We start from the raw sequence: 26,576 nt of genomic DNA, 5'->3' as shown, positions 1-26,576 counted from the left end.
CAGTCTCCCTCTTTTTTATTCAAAGTGTCGAACTTTTTTAAGTGTCAAAGATTTTGACCAATTCTGAATGCCAAACATAACATGAATGGAAATTATTTTTTGTTTTAGTCACAAAAAATTATAAACTAAAGCAAATTTTGAATAGTGCATTTTGAACCCCAACCAACTAGTCAGAAGAATGATCAAGTATATATACACATTTAAATCATTTTCCAGAAATACATTTTCCTAAGCATTGGATACTCAACTCTGAAAAAAGTGTTAAAGCCATATTTCCTCCAGGAAATACTTGTCATACTTCAATAATTTTTGGACTAAGTAATCATGGATTCATGATTGTCTAAAAAGCTCTATTTCAGAAGGCTTGAGGTTACCATAAATATAATCCCAACAAAGAAGGATTTATTAAACTTCTAATGTGTTATATCTATTGAAAGGTACTCAAATATGATTGAAAAGCAAGAAAATGTGCCATCAAAATATAGCAATGTACTTTCCAGATTTAAAAAAAAATTAAAAAGGGAAGTATGGATTTACCACACGTAGCTAAATTTTTAAAATAGTAAATGTCATCTTTAAAGCAGATTCCAAATCAGGAATCCCTGGGTGGCTCAGTGGTTTAGCGCCTGCCTTTGGCCCAGGGCCTGATCCTGGAGACTCAGGAGACTGCAGCATGCAAAGTAATATTCTGTAGGTCATATTTCCTCCCTGCATGGAGCCTGCTTCTCCCTCTGCCTGTGTCTCTACCTCTCTCTCTCTCTCTCTCTCTCTCTCTCTCTCTCTCTGTGTGTGTCTTTCATGAATAAATAAACAAAATCTTAAAAAAAAAAAAAGCATATCCCAAATCAATGTCTATCTCATCTACTGCTATCTTATATCTGGCGATTGGGCCTAAAATTAAGTATTTGTAGATTGAAGGGGCTACCTAGAAAAGTTTTTAAAAATCATCATTGGTTTTCAATGTTAGTGAAGATTTGGTACTTCCATTACCTGTGGAACTATATATTCCTCAAATGTAATATATATTTTGTTTTACAAGAAAATGAAATAGCCTTTCTTAAATGGGAGAACCATTTAGGGCATTTGACTTTATTTCTGGTATGAGATAAAAATGCACAGCCATAGAGAATGATGAGATCTTGCCATTTTCAACAACACGAATGGACCTAGAAGGCATTATTCTATGAAATAAGTCAGAGAAAAACAAATACCACATGGTTTTACTTATCTCTGGAATCTAAGAAATAAAACAGATAGATAAACAAACAAACAAAAAGCAGAATCAGACCCATAAATACAGAAAACAAACTGATGGTTGCCATAGGAATGGAGGGTAGACAGATGGGCTAAATTGGTGAAGGGGAGTGGGAGACATAGGACATTCAGTTAGGAATGAATAAGTCTAGGACTTAAAGGTACAATGTACAGAATAGAGTCAATGGTATTGTAATAGCATTGCATAGTGATAGATAGTAGCTACACTTGTGGTAAACATAGCATAACATGTACTGTTGTTGAATCACTATACTGTATGGAAACTAATGTAACATTGTGTGTCCACAATACTCAATATAAGAGAAGAAAAGAAAAAAAGAAAATGTAGTCCAAGAGTAGAATTTTCAAAAAAATTAAAATACAGTTCTTAACATAATGTCACAGAAATACAATTCAAATGACTCATTATTTTACTTTTTGTCTTATATGGATAGTTTTTTTACCTAGAGATGAATTTATTGTCACCAAGCATTTTTTTTTTTTTTTTTGGCAAGAAATGGAATTTAACTGAGTCAACAATATAATCTGGTTTCAAATTCAAATCACATTAGTTAAGGAAATCATGCAAATTTCTTTAGAATAGACACTCAAAACTTCTATTAAAGAGCATTGCAAACCTATGAGAGGGACATGCAATAAGGAAATGTCTTAAATTTACATGGTCACTTTTCTCCCCATCAAGATACCTTAGTAATATCATTTGGTTTTGAAGACTATTGTACATTAGAAAACCTCTCTTTACTGTCTCCTGCACATGGATTCCAGACTAAAAGACCCTGTTTAGACACTTCATCTTTTTTTGATCTACATATATTTGAACTATTTTCCAACTTAGCTGAAATTTCCATATACTCTGAATTTTAAACTATTAAAAATGTCCTTCAAAGATCTATACAATAAAAATAACAATTTAGTTAGGTTAATGTAGAAAGAATAAGTTGGAATTCTTAATTGTACTAACTTCAAACAGTGTGGTCCTATGATAATAATTGTTTTTTAATAGAACGTGTTTTCCACAGTGAGTTTCCTTAGAATTTATGCTAACTTGTTTAGGATCGTATTTGTGAAATCTTAAAACAAAATAAAAATAAAATAATATTTTTTCTATTATTAAATATAGAACTAAAGTTTTAGGGGCTCAATAATTATGGAAGGAAAGAGACAAAGCCTAGAAAAATAAGTTGTCATAAAATGTAGTCCTGGAATGTAGCTTTGAGATTATCCAAACTCACTCCCTTATTTTAAAAACTAGTTGTATATGTGAGCCTTAAAAAGGTTAAGTATCTTAACCTAGGTATTTTTGAAACTGTCATCAGCAGTTAATAGTGCTGCTAATTCTCTGAAGTTAAATTTAAGATATATATTAACATAATAATATCATTATTTATATGGTGTGGGTAGAGAAAAAGGGCGGTGCTGATGAAAATGCATTTTTACCATGGCTTAATGTTTTTTCTTTCTTACAAAATATTTTTGTGGCACTATAATAATCTGCCTTTCACAAAACTTCATGGTCACAATGAGAAACTTAAAAGGTTTGTATGTGTTTCTGACAAGGTAGCAATTTAGTATCACACTAGATCTGTAAAGGCAGAGGATTGAATAGGGAAAGAAAAGAGGAGGTGTAAGTCATACTGTGGAAGATTCTGACTCACCATGAAGCAGATTCACCGTAGGGAAAGGATAAGAGCCTAAGCAAATCCTTCCCAGCATATGCTGACATGATGACATGCCTTATTTCATGCTCCATTGAGAGAGAATGCAGGAGTTCAGCGTTAATGTTCGTTGTCACTTTCCTCTCTCCAGTAGATATTAGAGCCTTCATTACTGTGTGTAAATGCACTGCAGCATGCAAAGTAATATTCTGTAGGTCATATTTTCCTCTGTCATTATTTGGCCTCTAAAATGGGTGCGCAGTTTTGCTATACAACCTCACTTCTGTATTCCTCACTTCAAAAAATGATTGCAAATTGGCAGTAAAGGTGTGCAAAATCACTTCTAGATGAAAATGCTGTAGAGCAGGAAAGTATTGCCAGTATAAATGACTGAAGTTTTTTGTAATGAGAAAGCCTAGTCTGGTTTAAAGAACGTGACCAAAAACATGGGATCAAATGCAGGCCCTATGGCTCAGTAGTTACTTTACCTTTGTTAAGCAATGTTTCTTGCTCTAGGCTTGTCATCTTTAAATTACAAATAGTGGTGCCTCCTCTGAAGAATTATTGGAAAGATTAGAAATAATGAATGTAAAGCCTTTTACAAAATCATATGATAGTTATGACCAAAACAGGCTAAATTTATCAGTTAGGGTTCAATCCAAAACATATCCATTGTGAGTGGTATGCAATAATGGATTCATTGCAAGGATTAGAACTTAACTATTGCAAGAACTGCTGCAGTCTACGAAATTCTAGTGATGAACCTAAGTTTGGGAACACTGGGTGTATAGTAGGAAAAAGATAAGGAAAACTGTAACCTATGAGCTCAAATTGGACTTCACAAGGACAAACTTGATTTTTAACTCATCTATTTCCAACTGAGAGCTCTTGACATAGAGAACTTGCAGAAGATGACATTCTTTGCCATGAAGCACACACATGGCTTAGGACTTTGAGAAGACAAAGAATCTGGTGGGAGCTAGAGGAAACCCTTGGTCCAGCTGCTAAGGTACTCCAACAAGGTAAGCCAGCAGATCAACAGCAATGTGTGAAAGCTGCATCAGTGCCCAGTTCCATAGTCTGATAATCAGTGTATGAGGGATGTTGCTTTATTTCTCTCTTCTGAATCTCATGCACATTTCTCTTGTGCTGAGTTCTAATCCAGAAGCATGCAGAGTGCACTAATACAGTTCTAACCTGGCTAAACTGACACAATACAAAGCAACTACAATAGGATAGATTATTCTGTTGTTATGTTATACTCTTGTAATCTCTCCCAAATCTCAGATTTAAATCAATAAAGATTTCTTTCTTGTGAAAGTTAGATATTCATAGTGACTCTGTCTCATATCCTATTTCCTCCCAGACCCAGTCTGATAGAGCAACATCTACTTGGAACTGGGTACTCATCATGAAAGAAGAAAAGAAATAATATCAAACATTGTACATGTTCATAAATCTTTTGTACAGAGATGACATGCCTTGCTCCTGCTCACCGTTCATTGGTCAATGTAAATCACCAGGCCAAGTCTAATGTCAGTGGGACAAAAGAAGTTTAATCCTCCTCAAGAAGTGGGAGAAGGTATTTGCAAGCAATAAGAGTTTTCTACAGTCAACACTTTTTGTCAAAAATATCCCATGCATTCTTTGCTGTATATAATTTTGTTCATACATTCTCCAGGGAAGGCCGCACAAGCTGGAATTTAGTTATGGCATCAAACACAAATCCAAGTCAGTGGGTTTTCTTGCTCTAGAGACCTAGCAAACAACAACAACAACATAAAAAAGCCATACAAATTATTTGCTCCCCTCACACCCGAGATATTATGATGGAAGAGAAAGAGCATAAACACAATGAGATGAAAATAATAAGGACAAACACACGCAAGAATAGAAGGAATAGCACATCCACTGCACCATGGAAATTCTGAAATCATGACAGGAAAGACAATAATTTCCATGGGTAGACTGCATGCCTCTCCCTGGGAGAAATTCTCTAGTTCATAGTTTGTTGGTGGGTGATGTTTCACCCTAAGAGAGACTATTTTCTCTCCATTAGCCTTCCTGGCCACACTTGAAGAGGACATTGGAGAATATGCCCTCCTTGGTGACTGAGCAATTTTCATAGGCCTTTCTCAAATCTGTAGAAAGTCAGCAGTCCAAGGATCATTTCATGGGTTGAACAATCATAGTCTTTTAGTCCAGGCTGCTACAGTACTACCTTCTAAAGACTTAGCTTCTTATACATTTGATACTGGTCAGTCCCACGTGCCAGGAGAAATACCCATAATTTGTTTTGGCTACTTAGACTTTTTTGTGGGTATGCTGAGCATACTCATTTACTGTTCAAGAGATGTGAAAATATACATCTTTGTCTTTGACAGAGGGTTAGGTTGTATCCATTCTTTGTCACTCAAATATTTTCTCAATTTTATATTTTAATGTTTACAATTGACAGGAAATTGCCCCATAAGACTCTGAATTTCTGGACCCTATTGTTATTGGAAGACAGTTTTCCATGGATCTATTCCTCTTTACACATCTCATGAGTAAAACACTGACTTCCCTTTTATTCCCCTTTATTTTCTCAATGATGCTTACATAGCTAGCTGCCCTGAAAGATATAATGCCCTCCCTTCACAGTAAAGTGTAGATATGCTTACTTTGAAAGATAGTGAAGGTAGAGTGTCCTCAACAGCAAAGGACACATATGTTTATTATCATAAAATATTTGCGTTTTCCAAGCTAAGATTTCCTCTCCTATAATGCAATCCATTGCATTGCAAGTGTCATCTGGCCCTCTTTCCATCATCCCATAACAATCTGTGCTCAAACCACTGCCACAAAATGTTGACAGTCTGGCTACTACCATATCTGCAACTTTGTCTCTGACCCAGAAATCTCATGTCTTCTACCAATATCCATCCACAAAATACCTTGTTAGCTTGAAGTAGTATATAATAACAGAGCACTGAAAATTCTTAATATTTAATATCTTTCTGTTATTTCTGCTTGCAAGCTGACTTTTTTTTTAAGTGAGTTCATCTCTTTTATGTACTTTCTTGCCAGGTATAGCCAATGAAAAGAAAGCACTGTCCTATTACTCTGTTTTATAATTACTTGGCCTGAAGTTTGACCAGTATGATACTGCTGTGTAAGTCATTACAAATTTTTTTATCAAATGATTTCCAATGGATTCTGTACTTTCTATATCTAATTAACTCCTTACTACACTCTATCTAGCCCCCAAACAAATGGCACACTTTTGTTGTTGTTATTATTCCTGTTGTTACATCAGAAATCCATCTCCAGGGACCCCTGGGTGGCTCAGTGGTTGAGTATCTGCCTTCGGCTCAGGGTGCAATCCTGGGTCCTGGGATTGAGTCCTACATCCGGCTCCCTGTGAGCAGCTGCCTCTCCCTCTGCCCCTCTCTCTCTGTGTCTTTCATAAAAAATAAATAAATACATAAAATCTTTTTAAAAAAGAAAGAAATAAATTTTCAGGATGCCTGGGTGGCTCAGTAGGTTAAGTGTCTGACTTGACTCAAGTCATGATCTCATGGTTGTGGGATTGACTCCCACGTTGGGCTCCACACCCAGCACAGAGTCTACTTGAGATTCTTCCTCTCCCTCTCCCTGTGCCCTTCCCCATCCTCTCTCAAATAAGTAAATAAATGCTAAAAAAGAAAAGAAATCCATCTTTACTACTACTAGTTTCCCTAATCCATTGGGTTCAGACTTGAATTCAGATGGATGGACATCCATTTTGCAGCTTCCAGAAAGTCTTAACATTTAAATAATCTCATCTCTTTATTGTTGTGTATATATCCTATTTTAAATGTTATTTTATTGAGATTTAAATAAGAGAAGATGATGAACACTACATATTTTTATAAAATTTTGTCTTGATCCTATAGTCCAATTAAAACTTCTCTCTTCTCTTTCTATTACAAAAATATTCTGATGCAGGATCCTTGCTTTCTATTCATTGTGAATAGAAAGGAGAACGTCTGATGTACACAAAGCTTTATATTTTAAAACCTTTTTCCATCAGAAATTTTAGATTAGACACTAATTATAGACAGCTCTGAACTTTTACGAAACTATACCAAATAACGCTTAATAACAAATAAATTTTGGTATTTGCATGACACAATACTAAATTCTCTTGGCTACTTTTTTTTTTTCTTGGCTACTTTAAATGATATATTTTCAACTAGGGAATCACATTATTGCACTTTCCATTTAGCTGTACCTATTTCATTCATTAAAAGCTTAATTGTCATTTTATAATTCATTTTAATAATAAATTTAAACCAGGTACTAAGTGATGCAATTAAAGGAATGACTTCAAATACTCCAACCTCTCCCAACTATGCAATTATGAAACAAAAACAGAACTAAGCAAAACTTGTTAGTACTGATTGTGAGAACATAAGGAAGACACTTGGACTTCAGTTGCCTTTGATTTAGCGCCAGCAACCTTGAAGCATCATTTCCTGTCTGTCATAATAAATATTACCCCCACCCACACCATGAACACATGTGCGTTCTTGCTCCTCTTCTGAATCTTGTGCTGTGGGTGCCTTTTTCAAATCTTCAGCCTGGGAGACTTGGCTTTTATAAAACACCTACACATTTGACATCAACTATCTCAGTTCTACACCTCTTCCAGGAGAGCCTTCTAGTAGCCTTTGCTTCACAACTTTCCTGTCTCTGCAAAAAAATCCTTTGATTATACCAAAAGATGTCTGAACTACAGTCATGAGTTTTGACATCTTAACCTCACTTGGGGAATTCTCCACAGTATAATGAGGTTGCTATAACACTGATAAATGTTAAAAAAAAAAAAAAAAAAAAAAAAAAAACACTGATAAATGTTAAAATAAGAGCTTTATAATAAATTATGTTTACATTATTAAATATATTTATATGTGTATATATACACACATATGTATGCATATATATTTTACTATGAAGAATTTTGTTCATTTCATAAACTAAATTGTAATAATCTATATATTTTATGCAGCAAAATTGCTTTACCTCTTCAATTGGATTCTTTTTAAGTAGAGAAATAAGTATTAGTCGCTTCTATTCAAGTAGAGAGATATGGATTGATTAATATCATATGTATACATATTTATAAGTACATATACAAATAAGTATTATATTAAGTATTTGTATTACATATACAAACAAGTATTATATATATTTATAAGTATTTAAAATACATATAAAGGGCAAAATAGTGGCTTATATTTAAAAATTAAAGTTTAAATTCATATAAAATATATTTTATGCATTTGTCTAAATAATATATGTTTTTCTAAAAATGGATTACTGATTTGCTGATTTTTAATTATGAGCCTGATAATCAAAAAATATTCACCTGTTCTTTGTATATATTGCCTCATATTATTAGCTATTATTACCAGTTATTATTCTATTTGCATGAAACTTCCAGATCATACTTCAAGCTGCTTTTACCTCCAAAGTTATTTCCTAAAAATCTATTGAAACTATGGCATGTCCAGCAAGTATAGCTACAGAATTTCTTTCTTCCCACTGTCAAAAATCTTAGATTCTTACAGCTAAATGCAAATTTATAATATTATCTGGCTAACCTCCCCTTTATAATTCATAATATCAACACATATATTTCAGAATAGCCCTATTTATTGCCCTTCCATTCAATAAATATTATTGTGTGTATTATGCACCATATTTTATGCTGGAAATATGTGGAAGAACTAATAGTGTCTCTGACTTCAGAGAGTGGATGACCTAGTAAGCAAGAGAAATCAAATCTTTATTTTTTAAAAGATTTTTATTTATTTATTTATTTGAGAGAAAGAGAGAGAGAGCACAAACAGAGGGAAAGGCAAAAGGAGAGAGATAAACAGCCTCCTTAACTTAGCATGGAGCTAGACATGGGGCTCCATCCCAGGACCCTGAGATCACAACCTGAGCTGAAACCAAGAGTTGTATTCTTAACTGACTGAGCCACCCAGGTGCCCCAAGAAGTCAAATCTTTTTGAGACAGAGAGAGAGAGAGGCAGAGACACAAGCAGAGGGAGAAGCAGGCTCTTCACAGGAGCCAGATGCCAGACTTAGATCCTAGATCCTGGGTTTATGACTTGAGCCAAGGGCAATCGCCCAACCACTGAGCCACCCAGGCATCCCTAGAAGTCAAATCTTTTATTTTTATTTTTTTAAAGATTTTATTTATTTATTTATCACAAGAGATACAGGGAGAGACAGAGAGAGAGAGAGGCAGAGACACAGGCAGAGGGAGAAGCGGGCTCCATGCAGCGAGCCTGACGAGGGACTCGATCCCAGGTCTCCAGGATCAGGCCCTGGGCTGAAGGTGGCGCTAAACCACCAAGCCGCCATGGCTGCCCAAAGTCAAATCTTTTAAAAATAAGTGAATGTGAATAAGAATGTAACAAATACTGCAATAAAGATCTGTACAAGCACCTTAAAGTAATGACTTTATTTAGGGAAACCAGGGAAGCCATTACTCAAAAAAGTGGATCTTGAGCTGAGATTTGTCTAATTTTCATCTTGTAATCATTGATTTTTTTCATGTATTTTATAATTTTAAAAATCAGTGGTTGGATGTCTGGGTTGCTCAGCCAGTTAAGCCTTTGCCTTTGGCTCTGGTCATGATCTCAGGGTCTTGGATTGAGCCCCAGTCAGGCTCCCTGCTCAGGGGGGAGCCTGCTTCTCCCTCTCCCTCTGCCCCTTTTCTTGCTCATGATGGATTTCTCTCTGTATATCAAATAAACAAACAAAATCTTTTAAAAAATAAAATAAATAACAATTAGTGGCAAATTACTCTAAAAATAGTTTATTTAAAAAGTAAAATGAGGATTCGCTTGGTCAGCATTATACTCCTAAGTGACATAGTCACTCTATTTGGCAATATCTTCATCTCAGACTCCCATAACCTCCGGAGCTCTCATCATCTCAATTAATCACTTTCCAAAAAAAAAAACAATCAAAATTTCATGTCAGTAAATATATACAAGCTTCATTATGTTGCCTCTGGCCTTCAAATTTCTAGTACAGACTTAACGTTTGCTCTTTTTCTTCCATATTACATGCTCTCACTCAGTGCTTGGTGTAGAATGAAAGCCATCAACAGGGCTTAGACCCTATGTGTGCATCATCAAGTGGGAGGGGTGACTTTCTACCTATATCTTTAAGCTTTCATTCCTACCAACCTATCTTTAAGCCTTCATTCCTACCCAAGTGGAATTAGATTCCCCAGACAAGGGATAGTGGATTGACTCATGTGCAAACTCACAGTCACACTACACATGAGGATATTTTGAAGTGTCTGTGAAATAAATTTCTTTTCCTTGCCTGTGGTTGTTTAAAAGCCTGAAAAGCAAGACCATGTCTTCTCTATGTTCATTTCCGTTTATGCATTTCTATATCCCCTATACCTAGGGTAGGGCTAACACCCATCAACACTAGCTCATATTCAGTGATGACCATCATAACAGCAATCCAAGTGTCCTCAGGAAGTACTAGAACACCCTGAAATTATTCTCTTATTAAATCCAGATCCATAAATATAAGGTGATTTTAAATATTTTTGGTTTTTATATATTGAAATTATGGCCCAGGAGATCTTAATGTCATGAAATCTGTATACTTTTATTCTTATTAATCCAATAGCTAGTTAATTTGAACAGATTCTTTAATAAATATTGATGATTTAGACATAATAAATACAAGTAAATTTCTTTGAACCTGTTTCATATATTTTCACATACTTTTAAAAAATCCATGCATCTCATGGTATCAAATTGTTCGAAATTTTTCTACATTTTTGAAAATATTCAAAACTACATTACTGAACAATTTTTTACTTTATAAGTTTGAATTCCTAGAAAAATAGATTAAGCACTGTTACTACTCATTTCCTAAACACATTGGCAATCTTATGCTAGGAGGAGGAGCATGGTTTTCAACATTTCAAGAGTCTATAATAGTTGTTGGTAAAGTAAATAATCTAAAATCTTATGTTCTGTTTTTAACATATATTTAAAATTTTTAATGTTGTGCTTACTAAATTTCACAAGTATTTCTTTTCCCAAATATTATTTTGTGTTTATTATTTCTCAGAAGTTAATAGTATTTGTCCTAGAGGGACCATCACAATGTTCTAATGATAAAATTGTGAAATCTTACAATAACTGGAGATGTCTGAACAAAGAAATGTTCGTTTTACTCATCTCTTTGTTAAAATTCCCTTGCAGATTATTTTTTGAAAAATATTGAATGATTAATTTTTGGAAAGGAAATTCTTAACTGTTTCCTGATAAACATTATAAAACCAATATAAATGTTCTAAAAAAATTTTAAGATGGGATCTAGAATTTAAGAAATACACACACATACACCAAACTATTTAAGTGAACCATACATTGAACTATAATCTGAACTATAATTTGCTCAGTATCTCCTTTTAAGCTCATAAATTACATGCAGAAACTCAAACTCAATATTTGATTTACATTTCTGGGATCCATAAAGCAACAAAAAGACAGTATTTCAGTGTCTATATTTCTAATATAACTAGATCTTAAAATAATTTCACTTCATTTTTACACCAGACAAAAGCTTTTTGGAAGATCCATGATTATGGCACCCACATGCATCGCTTTTATGCTGCAGTGGGTGTAGGTCTGACAAACACTCAGCAAACAGATGGCTAACCCTCTGAATGACATTATTCATGTTAAACAAAATGGCTTTCTGACGATCATAATGTAGCACCTGCTCTGGAATTGTTCTTCTAAGGGCAGAGGAAATATGGGATTTGGTGAGATTGTCAATTGCAATATCAGGCTTATGTTTGCTGACGGCCTTATAAGATAGGAAATTGCTCATCAATTAGCAGCAACTCCTCATTTTATAATGCTCACCAAAAAGCAGGAATAAAATTTAATTTGTCAAATTATGCATATATATTTGTTTGTAATAATGAACAGAAGGACTTTATGTACATGTTGGTAAACCTTAGGGAACAATTTTTATCCAAATGCACTACAAAGCTAAACTGAACCAATTATCACTGAAGTGTTAATGAAAAAAGACCCACAGTACAGTGTCCAATTTTATTCTTATATGCTTGCTACTCATTTTTTAATTTTATTTCAAATATCTCTTACCATATTTCACCACTTATACTAGGTGATTATTTTATAAGTCAGAAATTCTCATTATGAAGTCACCCATCAGATTAAATTATTTTCTTACTGCTTCTTATATAACCCCATTTCTGATTAGTCCTTTTTATTAATAATAATCTTCCCCAATGAAATGTGAACCTATTTACTAAGAATATATTGTCAATATATATTGACAATCTGCCTACATAATATAGTTAGTCTTCCCCAAGTTTTTACTTCTCTACACTAATGTACGCTCATTTGTTTAGCATATTTTCAGTTAACTTTCTCTAGTTCTTTATTCATTTTAAGTCTGTTCCCTGACTATTCTGACAGTCTTTAATATTTCTCAAGTGTATGGCTGAACCATACCAGTGGGAGTACCATGGCCAATAACACATCTGAAGAAAGACTTGTCCCCAGAGATTTTAAACCTACCACTATCACTGAAGGCTAAGTATATTGACATTGTATGTAATGAACTTGCATACTTCAGTAAAGACTATCAATAATTAGCATCAGCAGATGGCATTTTTGCTATACTTTTTTAGTAAAGCAAAGTTTATTTCATGGTGTCTCTTCTGGCTATAAAAGTATCCACTGAGTTTACAAAGGTATTTAATTATGTGTATATTTATAATTTTATACCTAGATTCCACATTGACATTTTCAACCATATTTTGATGTGTTTTAAGTGAAGTGCTATAGTGAGAAAGTTTCAGAACTAAAAGTTGCAGAAATTACTCACTTTAATACGGATTGTAGCTATCTTTAAACTTAATGTGTAAAATAAAGAAGACAAATCCTTAAATATATATCTTAGTCTAGTTTGGAAGAAACAAGTACTATAAAACTTTCACCTTCTAAAAGCTTGAGGAAGTAGAGGATGAATCTGTCACAACTTAGCCAAGAAGATGATTGGTCCATTTGTGATTACATGACAAAAGAGAAGATGCTGAATGTCACTTAGGTTCTACCAAAGTTCTTTATCTTCAGAAAATTGATCTATCAGTGCCACTTACATACAGTACATAAAATAATTTTCAACCTAGCCTAAGAACAATTTCCTAAAAAACTTTTATTTTAAATATTATTTTAAAAATCACACACAAGAAATCACAATAGTTATAGGAGAATTATAAATAATATGACTCTGGAAACACAAGATTTGGGATGGTGAAATAGTATCTGCTCTAAGACAATAGGTTAAGACTTTATGTAAAGGCATTTAAAAAAAAAAAAAGGATGCCTGACTATGTTAAAATAATCATAGTGCATTATGTCTTGATTCAATAGGTTGTACATCTTAAACTTACATAATATATGTTTCCATTATATATGAATAGAAAAATAAAAAATAAGGAAGGAATGAGCAACATGTTGACAGATTCTATAAGAATCCTAAATCAGGTAGATACAGATATAGATATATCTGTATATAGATATAGATATAGATATAGATATATCAGATATAGATATAGATAAATTCCATTCTAGAGAAGTGAGATTCACTATCCCTGACCCCCAGCTCTCCATGGAGAAAATAAATACAAGTATGTATATATCACTATTCAGGTAACAAAGTTTAACCCTTAAAAAGATGGGGAAGGCATCCGAAGGAAATCGCTGTACTTTGTAAGTGATTGCACCTGCTTAATTCCAGTTTGGTGAATATATGTAAAGTTATGCTCTAAGGAACCATAATACTTTGGAATTTTCACAACATACTTCTCTGTGCCAGAGCAATGTTTTGTGAGAAAAATTTTGACCCACCTTGGTCATCTTTTTTAGACACATGTCTGTGTTGTGGCATTTTATTTGCACTATATTTAACTCTGTCCTGGTTGGAGATTTTAGATTTCATGAAGATCTCCTAGATTGATTATCAAAATACCTAGATCTGCCTGTAACTTTCAATGCTAAAAATAACAAATTTTTCTTGAGAATGTCAAGCATTGATATTAAGAAAAGGGGATTTTTTCTTGAACATATGGTCATGAGATTCTTCAAAATAGCATATTTCAAAGGAGTGAACTGGTTTTCTTTAGAATGCACTTATTGCTAATATCCGTCTAATACCATGGCAACCAGACATGTGTATGTATATTGTTCACAGCAATCTGACTGCTTCTAATATTTTTTACTGTTTGAAATATTTCAATCCATTTCCATACTCAGTGGGGTTGTATTACTCATTAATATCTCTGTTGCAAGTGTTTATTGTTGTTTTTGGAAAAGCAGAAAGTTTTTAAAATTAATTTCAACCTTCATCTTCCCTCAGAGAGACCAAGCCTACTGGTAAGTATATTTAACCACTTAAAAACGTTGGAATTTTCACTCTGTAAGTCTTCAAATACAGTACCTAGAATATTTCAACTTGGGTTGATTTATTCCTCCTTTTTTTTTTTTTTTTTTTTTTTGGACCATTAGGTTAGTTCAGATGTCAATAATATCAGATCTAAGACTACCAAAAATAACATTTCTCAGAGAGATGCTTGGCTAATGTTTTTTTTTTTAATTTTTATTTATTTATGATAGTCACACACAGAGAGAGAGAAAGAGAGAGAGGCAGAGACATAGGCAGAGGGAGAAGCAGGTTCCATGCAGGGAGCCCGACGTGGGATTCGATCCTGAGTCTCCAGGATCGCGCCCTGGGCCAAAGGCAGGCGCCAAACCGCTGCGCCACCCAGGGATCCCCTGGCTAATGGTTTTTATCTACAATTATTCAGACTACATTTTTATCTTTTAAAAAAAAATTAATCGTGCAAGGAAATATTTTAGAAACAGTATAAGGTATTTTCCCAAAGTCTAATATGTGACAGCTGCCCTATTTCTTTCCTCCACTAATTTTGTGATTGTATTTATATCTGTCAAATAAATCTGGAATAATTGATTATTAAGCCTCATGCTATTAATTATACCTTTATTACCTTAATACTAAAGACATTTATGTTAAAATAAGCATATCTTACTAGTGAGGGAGAGAATTTATAAAAATATATTTTATAGTATTGTTTTCCTTAAGCTATTTATAATTCTTTACCTTTCTATTCTTTCTATTGATTCTTCATTTTTCAGAAAAGGATTCAGAAGTTTCATATATTAATGATTACATTAGCCAGCTATCACATTTATCTAGTTAGCAAAAGTATTAACCTATTTATTTGCTTAAAATTCAGAATACTTAATGTTCTTAAATGACTTACAATTCAATTTTAGTATTTCTCTTCAAATTAGAATAAGACCTTTAGCATGCCATAAAATTTGGCATTAGCCTTCATTTCTTAGTCTCCAAAATATTCCATGTATATATTGTCCCTTTAAAATGCACCTCTTAAAAAATAAATAAATAAATAAATAAATAAATAAATAAATAAATAAATATAAAATGCACCTCTTCTCTGCATAACTTTCTATATTTCTGCTGCTAAAATCAATGCAGTTCATCACCATCTTTCTCTTGAACTATAAAAATGGTCCCTATTTTGGTATCCCCACTTCCTTTCTTGCTGCTCCATTCTAACTCATTTTCTGCATAATATTCAGCATGATTAAACAAAGAAAACAAAATAAACAGGAAAGGTATGAATTAGATCAGGTTAATGGCTTATTTATGACTTCCCTTTGCCTTTAGAGCTCTACATTTATTTTTCCTTGACCTTCTCTCAACACTCAGCTTTCTCTAGTCACTGCACTCTGGCTGTGCTCTAAATGACAGTCATTGCATGTGCATTTCCCCTTTATTGTAGTACACTGGCTTGATTTACTATTTTTTCACATCTCAACTTAAATGAGATTTCAGGTTTTAACACTTTAACAGGTGATATAACATTGTGGTTATAGTATAGGCCCTGGAGCCAGACACCTTTAGTGATCCAAATAATAAAAATAATAATACATGAAACACCATGGTGGTACAGTAAGTTAAGCAACCAACTCTTAATTTTAGTTCAGGTCATGATCTCAGGGTCTTAAGATCAAGCCCATGCATGGCTCTATGCTCGGCATGGAGTCTACTTGATATTCTCTCTCCTTCTGCCTCTGGCCCTCTCACACATGTTTTCTCTCTCTCTCTCTCTCTTTCAAATAAATATAGAATAGAATAGAATAGAATAGAATAGAATAGAATAGAATAGAAATAATAATACCAAACCCAACCTTTCAATTATCAGCATGGTTTTGGGCAGTTTACTTCATCTCTATATTCCATTTTCTTCACCTATAAAGCAGGACAAATAATATCACCTACCTCAAAAATATATCTTAAGGAATAAATAAGTTAATATATATAAAGCACTTACAATAGTATATAGCATATTTTAAGCACTTAATAAAGATCAATTATTAGAGTTTTATCTCAATAAAATTTCCTTGATAATTCCACTAGTAATTATTGTAATAATATAAGCAATATATATTATTTAATAATTATTGTAATAATAGCAATAATATAAGTATAGCTAACACTTCAGTAACTTGTTAAATTTCAGGGACTGACCTATCTAATTAGATTCCAGTAGTCTCTAACACCAAATCCTGTTTCTTTTAATCATATTAAAATCTTAATTACATGTGTATTTAAATTATTTATGTGTATATAATTCATACAACTTACTATACACTAAGGTCCAGGCAAATACTATGTTTATTCATTTTGTTTATCACTGTGTAACTAACATCAACAATTATCTAAAAAGAAGACCAGTAAGTGTTGGATGAATACCACTAATAGAACTGAGTTTCTTTTTTATATATACATTTTTTTATTTATTCATGAGAGACACACAGAGAGGGGCAGAGACATAAGCAGAGGGAGAAGCAGGCTCCTTGCAGGGAGCCCCATGTGGGACTCAATCCCAGGACGCTGGGTCACGACCTGATCCAAAGGCAGAAGCTCAACCACTGAACCACCCAGATGCCCTGGAATTGAATTTCTTTAAGCAACTGAGGGGGTCAAGCTTCTGAGACAAGAGTGAGAACCCTCCAGTAGGACAGAAAAGTCAATCTATGAACCAAAAAGAAGTGGCCAGAGAAGACAATTTGGCAGGCAGCTCTCAGCAATATTTGAACTTTCAGACAAGATAGCAAGGATAAGATTCAATAAAGGATCCAATTGGAATGTTGGTGGATAAGGAAAGGTGGGATGGGAGGCATTTATCAGAAGACAGTAGGCAATTTGGTGGTGGGCATTAAGGAGGGCACATGATGTGATGAGCACTGGGTGTTATACGCAACTGATAAATTATTGAATACTAAAAAAAAAAATTAAAAATTAAAAATAAAAAAATAAAGGAGAAAACAGTAGGAAAATTCAGCCAACCTCCAAATAGAGAGCATCTGAAAATCATTAGTGTTGATATCTGCTCATTTGAGGTGTTCAGTTCTGTCTGGGTCAGATAAAATACTCCCAACAGGGAATGAGATTTAGGGAATCCTGTTAGGACTAAGTACACCAGTGGAGATTTTGTCATAAAAAAATGAAATAAAAGCCCAAAGCCTAAAATATATTGTGATGATAATCATGCTGACCAACACAATTAAAGGACTGTTTCCTTAAATAGTCATTGAAATTTTTTCTTTAACCTTAAGTAGTCATTGAAGTTTTTTCCCTAACCTTCAATTTTCTTCTGTCCTCATTGAGGAATATTTATTTAAGGAAACTTTTTTTTCCTGGTATAAACTATACTAGGCACAATGAAAAGCAAATTAGACAAACTTTCTTTCTGAAATGAATGAAGTTACATTTAATGTGTATTTTGCTTGATGATTTCATTATGCTTCACTTTGTCTTTGATTTTCTCACTTCACTTAAATCTTGGTAGCAATTTTTCTTTGCTCTGCCTCCTTTGCCAAACAGCTGATCCTATTTGAATTAAAAATGCAGCTGTCTTCATCAATCTCTCATGGTATATATGGATTTAAAAAATAAATTTCTAAGTACAAAAACTCATGACATTATTCAGCTCATGAGCTAAATCAAGATCTGTTTGTCATGATGTAGCTGTTTCCATTCCTATGCAAATTCTGCTTTGTTCTTAGTATTGACATTTTCTTCCATTTCACAGTTGGCAGAATTAAAGCGTGGACTAAAACATTACAAGTAAACTCCCATTATATTAATTCAAAAGCTCAAATTATCCTAATTATAACCATTAATATAATTAATCTACAAACAAATGCTAATGCCATTGTTAGTTTCTGTGACATGTCAATCATTTCAATTTATATATCTTGCTTAGGATTCTCCATTTTCACATCTCTAAAATGGGAAAGGTTATGCAAAAACATCCAAAATCCTCTGTAAATTAACCACATTGCCTATAAGGCATTAAAGATAGATTATAAGTTAAGCTAATATTCTCCTCATTTTCTTCACATATTTGAAAACTACTTTGTAAGCTAGAATACCTAGTTTGTGCTTTTGATTAAAATTAAATGCTTACTATTTTTATATTGTAGCTGCATGCGCAGATATAGAAACATGAATGTATTTTCTCCAATCAGATCATTGTGTTTCATATGACTGAGAAGTTGCTGTCAAAAAAATGTACATATAAATGAAAAATAATGATAATTGCACATTTTCAACTTGCCAACGGTACTGGATTTGTAAAGAAATACATGGTTTGGACATGTTCTTATTTTCAAACTTTTAAATAAATCAGAATGTGCCATTTTACTAAGATCACAGCTCTCTCATCTCTGAATGCATTCAATCATATCATTAATGCATATTAAATTAGTATTAACCTTGTCTCCACTACACACAATTTTATAAAGAATGATATTCCTATCTGTCAACTAATTGCACCAATAAACTTCACTGCAGTGACATAATTAATAGACCATCATATTTAAGAAGGTGACATTTCTCACTTTTTTAGAACTTTCAACTTGGAATTTGAAAGGAAGAAGTAGTTACTGATACCAGGACTTTAATCTAGAATAGTATCTCCTTGGTAGTTTACTGGAACTGCTTTTTTCCCCTTAATGGCAATAACATAGAAAGTACGAATATCCCTTTTTATAGCTGTAATTGGAACCTAAAACTTTAGATAGCATGAGCAGTAAACCACTGTTACCATTTATTTCACTATCTACACCTTAAAATGATAGCTACCAAATCAATAAACAAACAAAAGAATCAAACTTGATAAAAAAAAATTATTCCAAGTTTTGAAACTGTTTAATAGAATTCTCTGGTAACTCTGAGTAGTTAAAATAAATAAATAATCATTTAAAAATAGCTGTATCTTCAATTCGTATATATTTTTAGATGATTATAACTTTGAAAACTAAATATTTAAAAAAAACATAAATCTGCTTTAAAGGTTTTTAAGAGTCATTTTAAAAATATTCTTTCTTTCACAGGCTTTTCTAAGAACATGTACTTTCGCTGAATAACTAAAGTCGTCCCTTCCAAAATCTGACCATTTGGAGTGTTTCATTAGTAATTACCTTCTTCAAAATGAAGCCAAACATGATGATCAAAAATGTATTTATGTCTTGAAACTCACAATTTTCAAGTAAAATAATTTTAAATATATCCATGAACACAGAATAAATCTTAAGAAATGAATTTTCACATAAAACAACTAAAACAGCCTTAGACTTAGGAGAAAGTAAATGTAATTTTATTTTATTTTATTTTATTTTATTTTATTATTTTATTTTTTTGTTGTTGTTTGGGATAACACCAATAGGAAAGTCAGCCTAGGGTGCCTGAGTGGCTCAGTTGGTTAAGCATCTGCCTTTGACTCAGGTTATGATTTCATAGTCCTGGGATGGTGCCCTGCATTGGACTCCATGCTTTGCAGGAACATTTTTCTCTCCCACTGGCCCTCCTCCTTCTCATGTTGTCTCTCTCTCTCTTTCTTTCTCTCTCTCTCTCAAATAAATAAATTTTTATTTTTTTTCAAATAAATAAATTTTTAAAGAAAAAAGTCAATCTATCCATGTATGGTAAGGATTTTCTTTTGTCTTTTCTTTTCTCTCCTTTTTAGAAAAAGAGAGAAAAAGCACATTTTGTTGGGGAAGGTGCAGAGGGAAAGTGTTTCAAGCAGACTCCCTGTTGAGTGTGGGGAAACCGATAGGGAGCTCGATCTCATGAGTTGGAAAGTGCTAGAATGATCCAATAAATAAAAAGAAAGAGGAAGAAGAGGATGATAGGAAAAATAAAGGAGATGCAACCTGGCTAATACCTAGGCAATATTGACCAAGTCACATTACACATTGCACAAAAAGACAATATCTGGACCAAATTGAGAGCACATTTCCTTAGGACAGAAATTATTTTCAAAGAATAAAATTATCCCCAAGAATGAAATTATTTATAAAAAACATAGTGAAATAGTGAAAAGAACTCACATAAGCAAACCTTGCTGATACTGCAAGTTAGATTTCAGAGCACTGCAATAAAGTGAGTATCATGAGAAAGTAAGTCAGATAAATTTTTGGGTTTCCCAGTGCATATAGAAGTTCTATTTAGGTGGCACTGGGGTGGATCATTTGGTTAAATGTCTAACTCTTGATTTCGGCTTGGAATGATCTCAGGATTGTGAGACAGAGCCCTGTGTTGGGCTCTGCCCTGGGCATGGAATCTGCTTAGGATTCTCTCTCCTGCTCCTGCTGGCCCTACCCCACCTCTAAAAAACAAAGTTATGTTTATACTATATTGTAGTGTATTAAGTGTACAGTAGCATTACATCTAAAAAACAATGTACATGCATTAATTAAAAATACTTTATTCCTAAAAAATGGTAACCATCATCTAAGCTTTTAGTGAATTGTAATCACTGATTACCAATCACTATGACAAATATAATAATAAAAAAAGTTTGAAATATTGTGAGATTTACTAAAATATGACACAGAGACATGAAATGAGCAAATGCTGTTGGAAAAATGACTCTGATAGACTTGCTCTGAGCAGGGTTACCACAAACCTCCAATCTGTAAAAAAAAAAAAAAAAAAAAAAAAAGCATCTGCAGAGTACAATAAAAGAGGGTGTGCCTGTACATATTTGCTGACTGTCTGGTTGGTTAGCTGTCTGATTGATTAGTTTGCTGATCAAAAAAGCCTTTGGAAACAACCATCTCATGAGTAGATGAGGCTTCTCATGGCCCCCAGTATATTTGAATGTCTTCTGATGTCATTGTGTCTGCTTAGTGATCTCTGGGGCATTTCACACCCACTGAGCTTTTAAAAGCAAAATTAATCATTTAATTTTTTTTATAAATCATATTTTAATACTTGGGAAAAAATACAAAACCCAATCTTGAGCAGAGTGACATCACCAAGATAACAACATAAGCCATTCCTAATTTCATTCCCTCTCCCGAGAATAATAATAAAGAGCTATTTGTGGACAGGATATTACTAAAAAAAAAAAATCCAAGAACATGGGAGTGAGACAGAAGTAACTTCCTGCACCACAGATGTCAAGACAGGCCTCATTAGGATGATGGATGCCACCTAAATTTTTGTGGCAATCATTTCACAACATACGTAAGTCATTATACACCTTAACTTATACAATGCTCTATGTCCATTATATCTCAATAAAACCAGAGGGTAAAAAGCTAATCTGTTGAAATATACTGACTCTATACTGAGTTGTCAGTTTTCAAGTGTGAAAACAAAGTCTAGTCAGTTACCATATTCACTGGAACACTCAAATTAGATCTCAAGAATGCAACATATGTAGAGACATATAAATATCTATTCAGGTGCCCTAAGGAACACTTATTTTGAGGTCTCATCTTCTATTTTTTTCAGGATATATACTTCCCAATAATTTGTAGAACCACTTCATTTCACTAAAATCTTCAATGCTAAATTTTACATATAAAAATAATGGAGGGGATCCCTGGGTGGCTCAGCGGTTTACCACCTGCCTCCGGTCCAGGGCATGATCCTGGAGTCCTGGGATCGAGTCCTGCATCAGGATCCCTGCATGGAGCCTGCTTCTCCCTCTGCCTGTGTCTCTGCCTCTCCCCCTCCCTCTCTCTCGCGTGCGTGCACTCTCTCTCTCTGATGAATAAATAAATAAAATCTTTAAATAAATAAATAAATAAATAAATAAATAAATAAATAAATAAATAAATAAAAAGAATGGAAAGATGAAATTGACAAGCTTACACTTTTCCTTTGTTGGAACCACCTTACAACTCATATACTTTGTGGTTGATTACTCAAAAATCAATGTTAGAAAGTTATTTTTATACCTCAGGATTTTGTTAAAAATAAATAGCATTTTATTTTCCAACCATGCTTTTGAAAATTACAACAAAAAGATAATATGCAAATTTAAAGAAATAAAATATTTAAAATAAAATATTAGTTTTCTTTTTTCTCAATCATTTTATACTTCTATCGAATCCATATATTTATATAATTTGAAAAAATATGTCAAATTCTACTAAAGGGCTTCTATAAAATCAACGACAATATTACATTCCACAGAACCCCAGCCCCCATATGTAGAAATAACTACTTGGAAATATTTTAACTGATTCTTTTGTGCAGTCTATTTCTATGTGCTATGCTTAGATGGCCAATTAAATATGGCAAAAAGAACACGTGAGTTCATTTTAGCTAACTTCAAAAAGTCCCATTAAACCATTTTTTTAAGACATTGAGCAAGCAGGAGTGGAGATAATGATAAATGGTAGAGCCTACAGTGTTTTGAAGCTGAAAACTAGATAGAGGAGAAGATACTGACATATCAGAGCAGAAAATCCAAAGCATTGCCACCAATTAAAAAGCCAAGTGACTCACCTTTGTACCCTAAAACAACTAAGGAAATAAAAGAACCTGCATCTCTAAGAGATGTGAGTGCTGATGAGACTAGAAAAATAAGGTAATTTATTGAAAGTTTGTGGAACAAGCAAGTGCAGTATTCAGAAACTTTCATCCAAACTGCACACAGGCCACTCTCCTCCCAAGACAGGAAATTCACTCTCTGTTGAATCAGATTTAATCAGAAAGACTGAAACTTTGAGCTGCCAGGCCCACCTGACTACAAAGTGAAGACTGCTGAATAGAAAGGAACTTCAAAAATTACTATGAACATAATGGAGGGACTTGAAGCTTTCCTCTTCAGCCAGCATTTATGATGCTCACAGTAAGGGTTTTATGACAACATATAGACATCTCACATAAGAGCAATTACCTGTTGATGTTGACATTTGGGAAAATCTTAGTAGACTATACATTATCCACCAGGTAATCTTCAAACACATCTGTCAGTAAGCCCAGCCCATTCATATAGCTTTTTAAAAATCTTATTCTTAAAGATAAACAGAGAGCCAAGGATCAGTAAACAGTTGAAAAAGCACACAACATGAAGACAAGTTTCAGTCCAATAAAGAACAAAATAAATTCAGAGAGAAAAATGAGACACTAAGAGAGCAGAGGAAAATTTCCAACACCTACTAACTGAGATCCTTAAAAGGGAAGAAACGTTCTATCGATAGGAAACCAATAGAATGCCATAAAAAGCACATTCAGAGAATAAAGAAAAAGCCACTGCAAATTAAAAATATGATGGTGGAAATTTTTTAGTTTAAGAAATAACTGGAAAATAAATTTAAGAGATAATGTTATTGCAATAAGGTTTTTGAAATTCTATTATGTACCAGGACTAACACAAAGGAATGAAAGCCCCTGCTTGCATGAAATTACAAAAACAACAATAACAAAATGAGCTGTAATGGAGGAGAGTAAACAGATTTAGGATTGGAAGGTGGTATTTTCATTTGGGGGATGTCTCTAAAGAGTAGAAAAATACCTCCCATCAAAATTAGAGAGAGAGAATTGAAGAAAAAACACTAAAGTGATTAGAATGCAATCCAGGAGCTTCCCTATAGGAATGAACTTTTCAAAGAAAACTGACTACATTAAGCAGAGGAATATAATAAAAGTAATAATAAAATAAAATTTTCCAAACTCAAAGATATTGATTTTCAAATTGAAAAAGTCTATCAAAATCACAGAAGATTTAATGGAAAAAATAAAAACAAATCCAATATCAAGAAAGAAGCAAGTCACACACAAAGAATATGGAACCCAAATGATTATTTTTAACAATAATATTGTATATTAAAAGGCAGTGGGATAATTAATGCCTTAAATGATTTTCAATTAGAATTGTATATTATCCAAAAAGTCAACTAAGGAAGAAAGTAAAATGTAGACTTTTTCAAACATATAAGTCCTGAAAGAGTTAACCTCCCAAGCTTTCTCATGAAGCTTCTGGATGCTATGCTCCATCAAATAAGGGAGAAAGCCAAGACAAAGATAGGATAGCGAAGAGAACAAATTTCTAAATGAATGGTGAAGAGAAGATTCAGGTTAATAATACATTTGCCAGGAATCCCTGGGTGGCGCAGTGGTTTGGCGCCTGCCTTTGGCCTAGGGCACGATCCTGGAGACCCAGGATCAAATCCCACGTCGGGCTCTCGGTGCATGGAGCCTGCTTCTCTCTCTGCCTGTGTCTCTGTCTCTCTCTCTCTCTCTCTCTCTCTCTCTGTGTGACTATCATAAATAAATTAAAAAAAAAAAATAAAGGGATCCCTGGGTGGCGCAGCGGTTCGGCGCCTGCCTTTGGCCCGGGGCGCGATCCTGGAGACCCGGGATCGAATCCCACGTCGGGCTCCCGGTGCATGGAGCCTGCTTCTCCCTCTGCCTGTGTCTCTGCCTCTCTCTCTCTCTCTCTGTGACTATCATAAATAAAAAAAAAAAAAAAAAAAAAAAAAAAATTGAAAAAAAAAATAAAAAAAAATAAAATAAAATAAAAGTTTGCCTTCATTTAAAAATAATAATAATGATAATACATTTGCCAGCCTAGAGTTCAACCAGATTAGTCTGGAACATGGTGATGAGAAACTCCAAGAAGAAGGTACTGAAAGATAAACTGAGGCATATTACAAATTTTAAGAATTTTTTGAGCAAAAATCAATTCACATCAGGCATTGCCAGACTGTAAAATGATCAGGAGGGATCCACCAACAGGAGCCAGGAGAAAGACTTACATAAAAAATGCAGAAGGGGAGGTGGGTGGGAGGATAGGGTAACTGGGTGATGGGCATTAAGGAGGCACATTATTAGATGAGCACTGGGTGTTATACTACATATTGGCAAATTTGAATTTAAATGAAATTTTTAAAAATGCTTGGAAGTGTTGAGAGAACAGAAGGCTAGCTGAGGACCAAGCACAATTTGACACCCAGCAACCACCCACCCGCAGGTGGGATATGTGTGACATTCCTCAGGCACTCCTGGCTGCCCTAAAGCTAAGGAAAGGAAAAACAAATAGTTAATTTATAGAGATCACAATCCTGCAAGAATGAGTCTTCCTCAGTTTACAAATGTCTTAGTAATTTATAAGAACAAAGCATTTTTATCAATAGCCTAGCTTTCAGGAGGAAATGTAGATACAATTGAATGTCCTTACCTGCAGCCCATTGACAGTGGGCAGAGTGTAATGTTCCTCCAGGAAACTCCCAACTATCTTGATGTTAATACCTTGCTAGAAGGCAAAACAACTTTCACTTGACAATGGCAAGGCCTTAGGTATCCAGAGAGTCTTCTTTAACATGTGAAAATCCTTTTGAGGGGTGCCTGGGTGGCTCAGTGGTTGAGCACCTGCCTTTGTCTCAGGCCTGGGATCTACTCCCTCATCATGCTCCCTGCATGAAGCCAGCTTCTCCCTCTGCCTTGTCTCTATGTCTCTCATGAATAAATAATCTTAAAAAAATATTTTGAAACCTCTCTTTTCCTTATCTCCTCCAAGTAGCCACCCCTCACAACCTCGGGACAGCAAGTTTTCCTACCTGTGCGTCCTGTCCCCATGCTTTCACAAAACGACCATTTTGCACCAAAGACATCTCAAGAATTATTTCTTGGTCATCAGCTCCCGATCTCATCTCACCAGGCCACACATATATATTCCAAAACTACATCATAAGTCAAGAAAGAAAATTATTTGATTGATTATATTTGAAAGTCCAATGAAATTGTTTGCCCTTAGCATTTTGGTTTTGTAACTCTGAGGTGTTTACAGACCTAGATTTTTGGCTTCTTATGTGTGCTGGCATGATATTAGAGTCACATCAGTCTGATAGCCTTCTTGTTTAATTAACTTAATCAAGACCATCAAGAAATGAAAACAAAATGGAACTTCTAGTACCTGATGGATTTACAGAAAGTAAGAATTTATGGACCATAGCTAAGAAAGAAAAATAGTTAATAGTTTTAGCATCACATTAGAAAGTTTGAAGAAGTTTTAGTGATAAGAAAATAAAAATTTAACTAAGCAAACACAATTATTAACTCTGGGAAAATAAAAGCAACATATAAGAATGGAAGTACTTGAGTAACTTAGCAGTAAAAATATTTAGGTAGTTAAAATAATGTAAACAATAAGCACCAGCCAAATTCTACAGTATGTTTACA

The sequence above is a fragment of the Canis lupus genome, chromosome 31, assembly GCF_011100685.1.
Source record: "Canis lupus familiaris isolate Mischka breed German Shepherd chromosome 31, alternate assembly UU_Cfam_GSD_1.0, whole genome shotgun sequence".
Lineage (NCBI taxonomy): Eukaryota > Metazoa > Chordata > Mammalia > Carnivora > Canidae > Canis > Canis lupus.
The sequence above is the reverse complement of the archived record's forward strand: the minus strand, read 5'-3'. Positions refer to the sequence as shown.